At 38.8% G+C, this 12,748-nt stretch overlaps 1 protein-coding gene across 1 annotated transcript in view; it reads left to right on the top strand.

Annotated features, from left to right (window-relative positions):
* LOC107586437 (single-stranded DNA-binding protein 3-like) overlaps nucleotides 1–12,748 on the top strand; it is a 67,702-nt gene that overhangs the window by 29,738 nt on the left and 25,216 nt on the right. The window lies entirely within an intron of this gene.

Genomic DNA, 12,748 nt, shown 5'->3' with positions numbered 1-12,748 from the left:
TTACTGGACTTGCTAGCAGAGAACAGTTACAAGTTTGTGTCAGCTGCCTGCTGAAGTTTCAACCAAATGAAATCTGCGCGCCTGTGTATGGCCTCTATAAGATTAATTACATGGTTAATTAAACGCCATGCTTAATTAAGTCTGACGTGTGTTCAATTAATCTATACGCCTAATCATTTCTAACACCCAATGGACACCTGGGATTGTCGAAATGAGTGTTCTGACGACCCTCTCCTCTGCACGACTGACCGCCCGTGCTCGAAGTTGACACGGCTGTTGTGAAACAGGCTGTCTGCTCTGATTGACTGTTTGAAATGCTCGGCGGCAGCCTTTTCTAAGTAAACTCCAGCTCAGTTTCTAGGCTTTGCTACTGGACCTAAGGGACTCGGGGTGAGTTTGAAAGGCTCAGATGCCCTGCCCCAGAGTTTTAGTCTGTGGATTAATGACCGGTTTCCCCTGACCTTTAACCCTCGGCAAAGTTCAGGAGGTCAGAGCATATCCGGCCTGTGTTGTGTCCCGTTTCTAATGTTTTCCCAAATCTTTTATATCAGGCTATTAATCTCCATTTGCCTTCAGAATGTTGCATCCAGTGGATTAATTTTGGTTGTGGGGTTTTTATTAATTGGGCTAGGATGAAGTGAACACGTCAAGTTCGTTCCTCAAAGGTTACTCGGCGCCACTGAACGATTTTCCTAGTCATCAACTCTCGAGCCAATGGCTGGCCACTTCTTGGAAGACCTGAGGCTACTTTCTGTCTATTTTTGAGGCGTTTGTAGACACCAGGCTAATTTTGTGTGAAGACACTTACGGTGGAGGTCGTGACGAGTTTTGGTGGTGGCGGAGATGGAGGAGGAGGAGGCGGTGGCGGCGGCAGTCCCATGGGTCACTCCAGACCTGTCTCCGTCTGATTAACTTCAGCTCTGGGATCCCCGTGGACCGGCCGCCCCATCAAGCCTGCTATCTCAGGCAAGGCTGATAACAGTGCCCATTCCCTAGCGTGTCAGTGGATCAGGGGCAGAAAAACAAGTGGGTTCCCATGAGTCAAATCCTCCTCACTGTCAGTTCTGCAGTTATATTGGCTTCTCCAAGTCAGGGCTTCAACGGTGACTAGGTTTTTTTTTGCAGTCGTAGAATTAAACCGTTATTTTTTTATTTGTTTGTAAACTTCCTGGTGGTGGAATTTTGGGGAAACTCTGACTCTTCCTTCTTTTTGTCTACCCTTCTTTTGTCTCTTTTTTTTTTTCTCAAGTGGCCAGTAATGCACTTTGTGCGAGTAAGTCCTCCAGTTGGGAGGAAAGATAATTGGATATAGCATGCAAATCTTGAGATCTGTGGAATCTGGTTCATAACTAATCCGAGGATTGCTATAGGATTGTGACTCTGGCTGGGCTCCCAGAAGTGGAGAGCCAGTTCCCCAAAACCAGGCAGCCACTAGTGCTACCAAGAAACCCTCAATACCAAATTTTACCCCCCCCTTTAAACAGACAGGATCATCTGGAAGTACTTCAGTGTACTTATAGGCAAGCTAGTGATTGCTAATCCCAGTTATAAAGGATCTAAATTCATCATTTAGTCCAATATGAGGTTCGCTTACTGAATAGAAATAAGGGAGAAGAAAAAAAACATTGAGGAAAGGAAGGGAAAGCAGGATATAGTGGTATGCAGGTTTTGTTGGAATGACGTGTACCTGCTCACTGCAAACTTCCTAAAACTCCCACAGAAGCCTGTCTCCTGTCATTTAGTATTTAGTTACACCAGCAGAAAGGTTTGCATATTTGTCATGCAATTTTGCATGTGTAGTTGCTTGTAAACAGATGAGTTCATAACAATATTGTTGTGAATGATGAGTGATTTGAAAGATCTTATCCTTTATTTTAATTTTCAGATTGCCGTCAGAGCTGTGGCCTAGTAGTTTATTTTTTTATTTTATTTTTTTTAGTTCAGATAGTGCCTTTTCCAGTTTTATCTAAATGGGAACCATTGTTCTGTGAAAGGTCTAGTGATGTTCACATGCAATAATTACACAAAACAAGCTTTAACTTTTAGTTAAGCTTTAAATTTCTAATATAAATGTATCTATATTGGTTGATACTGTATACATGTTTGCTGGCATTGGATAATAATTTTATTGTGAATGTGCTATATTTACATTTAGATTTTAGCTGTCACATAATACTAATATATAATAATATAATATAATTGACAGTTTAATCAATTAATTATCCAGTATATCAGTCTGTTAGTGCTGGGCGGTTTGACGTTTTTTTTTTTTTTTTTTTTTTTTTAGGATTGTGGCAGTTTGAAGGTTTATTACGGTTTTTCCCTGACTGGGACTTCATATGAATCAGAATGTATGAAATCGTTGCAGAACCACTGCATTTTAATCACTATCCAAACAAAGTTGCTGCATGAGCAATTTCACAATTATACAAAAAATTATACAGTTTTTGTATAATTTCAAATTAGATTGTATAATTTCAAAATTTAAAGCAAAAACTGAATGGTCTGACTTTAGTTTGTGAAACTGTACTACATAAAACCTTTGCATGAAACAAAAACGGCAGATGGGCTGAACAAGAATGCAAATTCACCCTCTGACAGCAGGTGGCGCTTATGGAAGAGCAGCGATGTTTTCTTGGTTACCGCTGTAAACACAACAGCGCTGCGCTTATGAAACTACTTTAGTATGCATTATACGGAGGCAAGATGAAAATAAAAGACAGTCCATTCCCCTCCATTCATATAAATCCCACTCCCAATTCAGTGTTTAGAATTTTCATCCAATATTTCGCACATCGTGAATGGTGAGCTTGCTTTGCCTGCAGCAATATTTTCTACTCTTTGCATTGCGACCTCTGCCAGGTATGAGACGTAATCCTCATTATTCTTTTATCATTACTCTTCTGTTTTTATCCAGCCATTATTCTGGCATTGCCTAGCTTACCCATCCACATCGCTTTGATCCCAGTACACACTTACCCACCTAGTGGAAGTTCATCATCGGAGACAGGGCGGGTTATGAACGCGTAATATGAGTGACAGATGAGCAGCAAATCATCTTCCTCTCAGACTGTCAGAACAGTCATCGCAGAAGACAGACAGCGTTGAAAACAGCTAATGCTCATTAGATCACATTATTCAGTGGAAAATGAATAGAAATTAATTGTAAACTTGCAAATACATCAATATTTCTCCAAGTATGCACACTTTTTGACTATAAGCCCTAATGGACGCTGTTCAGTGCAGCTATGTGAACACAAATAAACCGCAGCAGACGTGACTGAATATTAATGCGTGTTCTCATTCTATTCAAAATATCATACATTACAGATTGATTATTTTGCACTCCTGACGTAAATTAAGAAATTACTGTCACTGCAATCTAGTTTTATCATAACGGTGGTCAAATATCGAAGCTGGAGTCTTTAATCTTTCTAATGATACACAGTTTGTCCTGATCAAGAGTGTGATGTTTTAACGTGCTATGAGTGTAAATTCCCCAAAGAAACGGGTCAGGCAAACCCAAAACCAACCTAATTATTTAAAGCCTCCTTAAATGGATAATTCAACCCAAAATTATAATTTTTATCATTTATTCAGCCTTGTGTCTTTCCAAATGTGTGTAAGTTTCTGTCTTAGGCAGAAGCTAAAAGATAGATAACTAGTTCATTTGAAAAGATGTAGTTTTGGACATCCCTAATGTCACCCAACCTGTCTGCTACATCAAGTGTCACGCTCTGATTTCCCCATCCCACCACGTTATGACAGAAACACTGTAAATACATAATGGAGGCCTTTTTCTTGACCCTCTGCAATGTTGAGTTGCTCTGTTACACCGTTTAAATTAGAACATAACTAACACCAATTTCAGCCGTTACATATGCCTACACGACAGACATGAGCATTCCTCAATGACACACTTACGAGGCGGAAAACTTGAAGAGGACGGAAGGGCGACAGACGAACATGCTTTTCGTTGCGGCATCTTTTGGCAGAGCTCTGCGTCATTGAAAAGACGAGTGGAACAGGTGGTTTAATATATCCGAGCGTTTCAAAAGTGGAAAGTGAATAAGCATTGGTCATTGTCTTTTGTCTTTCTTGTTTCTTGCGCTTTCAGGTGTTCCTGATGACTAATGTGTGACTGTGATTTTGAATGTGAGCAATGCCGCTTTTCTCCTCTCAATCTGAGCTGTTCTCACTGCATCATCTGCCCTAGCATTCACCTGTCTGTTTTTTCCCCTTTCGTATGCTCAGTTTCAGCCCTTTTTCATTTTAAATCTCTCAAAAATGCTTCCCATTCTCTTGCTCTCAATGAGAATTAGCAGCTTTTTGAAAGATGACAAACAGGAATAAACCTAAAAGGAACGAAGAATGACTCACACATTTTCACTCAAAGGCTTTGCCATTGTTCACCTTCATCTTCCTCTTTGTTGATTTCCCAGCTGAAAAACACCAGGAGATGAGCATATGTTGTATTTTGGATGCAGGTCCCCAGCATGAGATGCTAGCATGCTAGTGTCCCCACTAGGCTTCTCGACTAGCTTCTAAGACTTGTTTCGTCAGGTTTCACATAGCTATGCTGGTTCACCAGCTAACCCAGCATGGAAATATGTTAAAAAGCTGTTGTTTACTCTTTTACCACCCCCTTTTCTGTCTTCAAAGAGTTCATCAAGCTTTTATGACTTTCCTGATCAGTGTTGTGTTTAAAAATAAGTGTGGAATGGGGTCTCAGGCTGTTTGTTTTGTCTGGCCATAAGAGACGTCAAGAGTGACTTTGACCATTTGTTTGGTGTTTACGTTTCATACCGTCTAGATATAGAGGACAGATGTATCTGAGGGTCATTTATTTATTTTGAACTTCGACCACATCTTGCTAGATGTTTACTAAGGTCTGAGGATTAAGTAGCGGAAGGGCCTTGTTTCATCTTGAAGAAATGACCTGTTTGTTATTCATCTTATACCACGGTTACTTGTCTTATTAGCACTGTTTTTATTGTCCCTTGGCTTGTAGGTACTGCTTTGTGTCCTTTACTGTGTGTTGTAGCAATCGTCATAATACAGTATATGCATTTTCTTGTAAGTTTCTCTAGCGAGGCGGCGTTTGCCCAAAATAAATGTAATTTAAATGTCATCTGTCTGGAGGAGGTGTGACCTGAACTCCGTCTGAATACCCACAATTGCAAGTCTCCATCCCTAGTGCTGTTTTGATCTAAACTCCATAGTTACTTTGAAGATGGCCGGCCAACACAGATTTAGGTCCAGAGATATTTGCTTCTCACAAGAAAATTGGACCATTTACAGGCATTAAATGAATAAAACTGGTGACTTTCCACAGGCAGCGTTGTTGTAATGTCGTGCAATGTGGCTTTCCTGTTAATGTTACTTAAGGTTTTTTACTGATAGCCAATAAATATTATCATTGCCGGCATAATTTATGGTCTGCAGTTTGTCAAGCCATCTTTTGACCAATGCCGACATTTGCATACGATAGTCGCATTTCGCCCCCTAGTGACAGTCGCTCAACTTTAATGCGTATTCACCATGGTAATATGAATAAATAGTCAGTATATGAATATATTCATGCAAAACAAATGACTGCTAATATATTTGAAACAAAAACCATGAAGTTTTTAAATTATTTTGAACATAGTCCTAATTATTTATAACTATTAGGGATGCACCGAAATTAAAATCCTGGGCCGAAATAGAAAATTATGGATGCACTTTGCCGAAAACCGAAACAGAAAAACAAAAATGCTTTATAATAATTATTTATTATTTTATTAAATAATATAAAGTAATTTTGTAAGACTTTTTAATTTGACTAAATATTTTTAATAATACTGAATTTATAAAACATGGGCCAATAAAATAATCACACTATTATTGAAAGTAACACAATAAAATCGGATAGAAAATATATTAATATATTATCTTTTATATAGTTCTATGCAGCAGAATCAGATAGAACTGTTTTTTTTTTAATTATCCAAATAATGTATAGTCCTACAAAGCTATTATTATTAGAGCATGTGAGCAGAGCATAGTGTCACGAGAGGGCAGTGTCATTTTACCAGCGTTGCCCAGTACATCTGTATTACACCATGTAACAGCACAGTAGCGCTATTGCAAACAGGAACAAGTATACTACATAGAAAATTCCTGTTGGCGCATTATTTGAGCGAACTTTGCTTTTCCCGGTAAGCATGAGCGGTACATGAGTGGAACGCACATTCATAGAGCAGAGCGTCACACCGCGCGGATGGATGGAGAGTGAAACCTGCATGCTGAACACTATTGGTAGGTGCAGCAAGCCATATATGGCATTTTCGGTTTTCGGCTGATCATTTTTGGCGGCCGGAATTTCGGTGCATCCCTTACAACTACCCATTTTATAGAAATAATGATTAAAGATTAATATTTCACTGCAAAAACAATTCTTACTTTGCGCTCATTAGTTTTTAATCTACATAACATACGGTTGGGCAGATGTGCAGTCGAGCAGCAAATATTTGAATATTTCGACACAACCAAAGCTCAAAACTGATTAGAAATGTTTGCTTAGGCATATGGTCCTTCATTGGAAAATAAGGACTTCCAGTTTGTTGAAGATCATGAAAAAGTGGCATCAGTAGCTAATCGTTTTCAAACCTCCCATCTTTTAGTTTTTTGATTTATGAAAACATTTGTGGCTAATGCGTTCTTGGTGACCTTCACATTGAAATAAAGTATTTCTCCATTGACTGACTCACCCTTCCATCTTGATCTATTCTTCAGAAGCGGGAGGTGTTTGCTTGCTTTCTGCGCAACGCTTCAGATTCCTGTTTGCACTGCTGTGAGTTTTGTCCGAATAAACCATCTGGTTCTTCTGCGAGTGTCAATACAGAGACCGCAGTGGTGTGTTTTTCTAATAACCTTGCAAGGGGGTGTGAATCAAGGGCTACCACAGTTATTCCAAGTCTCTCTATTTCATTTCGTCCCTCTTTGTTGCGTTAGTGGTGGGCAGCGCTGGAGGCTGTGAGGTTAAGTTAGTAGGTCCCACAGCTGGCATTTACCACGTCTGGAACCGTTGGCATGGCGGGCCACCCTTCTCCACTCTGCTTTCAAGTGCCGGCTTGGCACAATGAAGTAAAACGGTCCATTTGTAATACAGTGGTGTGCTCGGGATCAAGTTTCAACAGGCTTCCACGGATTGTGGGGAAAAAGCCACAAAACTAGCATGAATCCCTCAAAACAAGCTCCGTCTTTACGTTCCTGTAGATTGGATTTACTCACGCAGACAGCCTTTATGACTGGAGATTACATTATTTGATTTGGGTGGAGTGTTTATTTTTCCACTTTTCACGTCTGTGCACACATACTACAGTGTGGTGAAAGATGCAGCGCTTCATCGTCTCTATCTTGTGTTGCTGTAACGGCTGCCGTGGGTCTATTCCCCGACAGTGAGCGTAATGCAGAGTAATTATTATTTTTATACCATGTGCTTCCAGAGACTTTCACTAGAAGTCAAAATGGCTCCCCACTGACCGGCTGATTACCTCTGAGGCCGTGCCCGCACCTGCCTCCAGGCGTACCTTGGCAGAGCTGTACCCCGCTGCACCAGTGACAGAATGACGGGGCTTAACCGGGATGGTTCTTTACATGTCTTAATTGCCACATTCACAGCATTTCACAAGATCCTTTCTTTCTTCTTTGCTTGCTTTCACAAAAAAGTACCATGTTAATGCTGTGATATTCTTTGAAGTATTGTGGAGAAAGCCTGTATTAAAGTGTCATGGTATTGCCATCTGATACCATAAACTTTTTTTATTTCTTGTATGGTTGTTTGTATGATTGCTTGCTTTCCTGTTTCAGGAGTTACACCAACTAAAATTACCATGCTATTATATATAATTCATTATTACCTTGAATTTATAGACATGTACCATGGTATTTTTCTTTTCTTTTCTTGTCCTGAAAAAAAGTCATCGTTTTCATGTTATCTTGATGTTTTAGACATGTACAGAACCATTGTATTTTCCCTATTTTCTTTTTTCTTCTTTTCTGTTCTTTTTTTCCATGGTAATACCTGGACTCTTTGGATATGTACCATGTTATATCCTTTTTTACCCTTTTTCCTTCTTTTCCTTGTTTCTTTTCTTTTTTCTCTCTTTCCATTAAGTACTATGTTATATTATTATGGTAATCATTCAGTTACTATGGTGTACAACTTATTACACCGAAATGAGAGTATAGTTCCTAGCCATATCAGCCTACAAAATCGCAACTTTTCATTTTCGGTCGGTCTTAGTACACGATGTAACTACAGAAGAGTCAAGTTTTAAATAGGAAAAATATAGAAACTCTTTGGTCATTTTTGAGCGAGATGCTAACGGTCTAATCAGATTGAATGATCTATGCTAAGCTGCAGCTAAAAGTGCTACCGCCAGACCCGGAGATCAGCTGAATGGATTCGAAAACGGTAAAATTCAACTGTTTAACTCTAGGGGAGTTGGAAAATGAGCCTATTTTCAAAAATAGTGGAGTGTTCCTTTAAGGAAGGAATTTTATTTCACTATTCAAGATATCCCATCAGGCAGGGCGATGATACATTTTGGTAGCCCGACTGGAAGACACAATACGATTGACACGATTTTGCAAGCCCTGAACTTTCACTAAAAAAATGACCAAACGTACCATGGTATTTATTACCCATCTGACACCATGGGTTTAGCATGGTACCTTTTTGCTTGCTTTCTTGCTTGCTTTTTTGCATTACTAACAGATGCCAATACTATATTGCTGTATTACCATGCTTTTTTGATGTACCATGGTAATGCCATGGTATTATTTGAAGTACCTTTGAGTACAATATAAATACCATGGTGTATCAATATAGTAATCATTTAGTACTATTGTATGTTTTTTTGTGTCTGTTTGCTCTAAATACTTATGGGTTTATAAGTCTGTGAGAGGCTGGCTCTGACGGCTCTGCTCACAGAACTAAATATGCATCTGTCTCTGAGCTGATCAGGTGTGCTCAAGCTGGCGTGTGTGTGTGCTTTCTTGCGTGTTCAAGCCACAGCTGCATTGTCGAGTTATGACGCTCTCTTTTGTGCTTTGTCGTCGCCTTTTAAAAAATTAATATGGCTTCTTTATCTTTACCTACATTCAGATTTGATTGCTTGGTTGTTAATTTAATCTCATGCATTATGCTTATTACTATATTGTTCTGTAGTCATGCCACACACACCTATATAAGGGAAAGCTCAAATAGATTTTAGTTTCTTGAGCATAGGGCTTTTAGTTGTTTATGCTGCATTGTGTCCGATATTTTATCCACTGGCATCTGTTCTCCTTCATCTCTTAAGTCGGATATTCATTTTGTCTTGTGTGTCTCTCATCCTCTCACTCTTTTCTCTTTTGGTCTCATACCTCGGCTACGTGCTTTGTCAGACGTGCAAGATCGAGTGTTCATTAACTGCTGCAGTTTATAAAGGCTATAGGGTCAGACAAAGGTCACAGGCTCTTCAACTGCCAATCAAAAATCTCGAACCGCTGCTGTCTGAAATGTTAAATCACCCCTTGCCCTGAAAATCTGACCTTGCGTTGTTTACCAAATGTGCAGGTTCCTTGGTTTTCCCTCAGTTTGGTTTGTAGTGATAGATAATAATTTGTTCTATTAATATCCATGTGTGAAAAATCCAATCTGATTTTAGTCACCTGAATTGTGTCCGCTATTTAGCATGTCTGCGTATGCAATTAGCAAGTTATAACTGTAAATGCAACTATATCGATGCTATATTAACACATTTAAAGAAACAGAAATAACATTAGCATGAATATAAAAAAATTAACTGCGTCTGACAGCATGCACAGACAGTTTGTCATGTTTTTCATGAAGCAAGCCATTGAGGAAGAGGAGGGTGATGAAGAGGCTGGGGGAGGGGCAGTTGACCTGATTTTGGGGGGCTGTGGACGCTGTGATAGTGGTGTTGTCAGAGGGTTTGTAATCCAAGGGATGCACTGTCAGATTAGAGGCTGCCCCATATTACAAGAGCAGGAAAGTCACTAAAAGGCTGGGGAAGGTGGCTTTTCACTTATTTATTTCTCTCCTGCTATTTATTTATTTATTAGCATGTTCATGTTTTTTATTCATGTGCATGTTGGTTATTGGTTTTGGAATGAAATGAAGACATGTTTTCAGTTATTTGTAATAATATGTTTTAGGGCTGTCGAAATGGCTGAAAAACTAAATTCGAATTTTGCACTTGAATATTATATTCGATTTTAAAATGCATGATTTCAGTTAGGGTGAAGAAAAGCTTTTGACTTCTCTTCTGAGGCCACAAGAGGGTGCATCAAGCTAAATATTATCAATGCACGCTTATTCAAAGCATAAGATAACATGACTATCTGTGAAAAAAAAGCATAATGTTTAAAATAATGTTTATAAACCAATTATAATTAATTAAGTTGCTTAAACAACTATAAACAAAACAGCATCATGTATGCATGCATAGTTTAATACAAAGGACAGAAAGCCAATCACCTTGAGTACATTTTTCATTTAAAAACATGAGATGCAGTGGGATGGGGAAAAAAACCCGCCATAAAGTCTCTGTTTTTTTCAAAGTTAAACTTGTATTAATTTTACATGGCTTTCTAAACATGCAGCTCCTTTGTGCGAGATGCGAGTGCAACGGTGATCGATGTCCCTCTAGAAAATGCGTGAAATATGTGTTCTGTGTGAACGGCTTGGTTTCAGTTTTAATGTAAACAAATCTGCTCCTCATTGATGTTCTCTTTTCCCGCAATATTTTTAGTGAACAACGCAGCAGCGCCGCATCTTGTGGCTTCAACAGGATAGGCCAACAAAAACATTATAATGCAACGACACTTACATCGCAACCCTCTACGCACACCTTGGCAATATAATCGCCATTGGCTAGTACATTTTTTTTGTTTACTCGACAGACTGATATACTATTTTTCACACACACACACACACACTAAATGGGGACATTACATAGACTTCTATTGTTTTTATTTACAGATAGTTATACACTTTTTAACCTAAACCCACCCCTACCCCTCACAGAAAACTTTCTGCATTTGTACAATTTCAAAAGTAAAAAAAACCTGTTTACTTTATTTTTATAACAGTTTTACAAATGAGGACATCCACAAGTTGAGGTTTTTGCTGATTTTGTCAGGCTTTGCTCACTTTTGGGTACAAATTTGTCCCCAATATATGGTTAGGTAGGCACACACACACACACACACACACGATTCCACCCAATCAGCTTATCTTTGTAAAATGGAACCGCTTCTTAAATAACTGAATGTGCACTCTTAACTTCAGCCAATCAAGCATTATATTATGATATTATGATAATTAAGCACTATTTAATGATATAACTAGTGATTAGAACTAAAACTTGGTAACCATGAATGAATGCATATTTGTCATTTTAACTGAACTTAGGACTGGTGGTGGTGTTCAAGATATTGTTCGTCATAGGTAATAGTAATTATTATTAAAAGATACTACTACTATTATCTGCTGGGTTCATGAATATTAATCACGTTGTCAGCGTTCACTCAAACTGATTTGCTGAAACAAAGAATATATGTATGTGAAAGGAGAATGTAAGTGTGTGAGAGTGCTAGAATGAATTATGGCTTGTACGGCCCCTCATACGCCTTCACACTAGTTTACGGAACGTTAAATACATTACAGCAATATGTGCAATTGCATAGATCTGAACAACCATCAATCACTTAATTAACCCTCGCATTGAGTTCCTCAATGAGGTTAAAATTTATATTAAATGCACCATTTCAGCTAGGATCTGGAGTTACTTGCGTTGTGTCCGGGGTTCCCTTTGTTGTCGTCCTTGCAGAAGGGGGTTAGGGAAGTTGACGTGGAGTTGTGGTTGAAGTTGAAGTTTTAGACGGCACTCGAGGTCGGACTCGGAGACACTGCGTTAGGCAAAACTTAACTCAGAACATGAAACTCTCAATGGAAAAGAAAAGAAACTAAAGTAAAGAAATAGAAGTAAAGTTTGACGAGACTAGGTGGCGTCTCTCCTCATGGTTTTGGAGGAGCTGGCGTGTAAGCCAGAGCATGCTCAAAGAGCGCAAAAAGCGATGACTGAAAAGCACGGCTAGAAGCCATGACCAAAAGAGAAGAGAGTGATTTAATGGTGTCCTGAGTATTTAAAATGGGCTTTTGGACACATCCCAAATGGTGTTTTGACCAATTAGATGTCGTCTTTGCTCGGGGTGTTGTATATTTCTCCTCCCAATTCATAAATCAAAATGTTATCTCATCAGGCACATGGTCCGAGTTTTAACACTCTTGCAGAGTATACTTTTGGACATGATTTCTATAACAAGAATATGATACATTTGACGAAGAATTGATTGGAAGAAACATTTCAAGCAAGAAGATTCAAACACACGCATACTAAACATGAATATGAACCCTTAAGCTATTCAATAGTTACATACAATGATTAAGACCTGATAGTCACATGTGAGTTACATGCATAATATGGAGTTATGCATAGAAATTATTAGTTGCTCACAAGTCCTTTTAGTGTCATTTAGGTGCATGGAAAGGCAGTTTCTGTGCCATTCTGTGAATGTATGTGAATGCATGAAGACCAGAGATTAAGAGGTCTGTAAGGAATCTCTGAAAGTCTGTTCTTTGAAAGAGTTGGTTAGGCTTGTTTCAGACTGGCTAGTGCTAGGAACTGATTTA

Source organism: Sinocyclocheilus grahami, unplaced genomic scaffold (assembly GCF_001515645.1).
Source record: "Sinocyclocheilus grahami isolate Dianchi unplaced genomic scaffold, SAMN03320097.WGS_v1.1 scaffold81.1, whole genome shotgun sequence".
Classification (NCBI taxonomy): Eukaryota; Metazoa; Chordata; class Actinopteri; order Cypriniformes; family Cyprinidae; genus Sinocyclocheilus; species Sinocyclocheilus grahami.
Note: the sequence above shows the minus strand (reverse complement) of the source record. Positions and strands in the feature narration are given on the sequence as shown.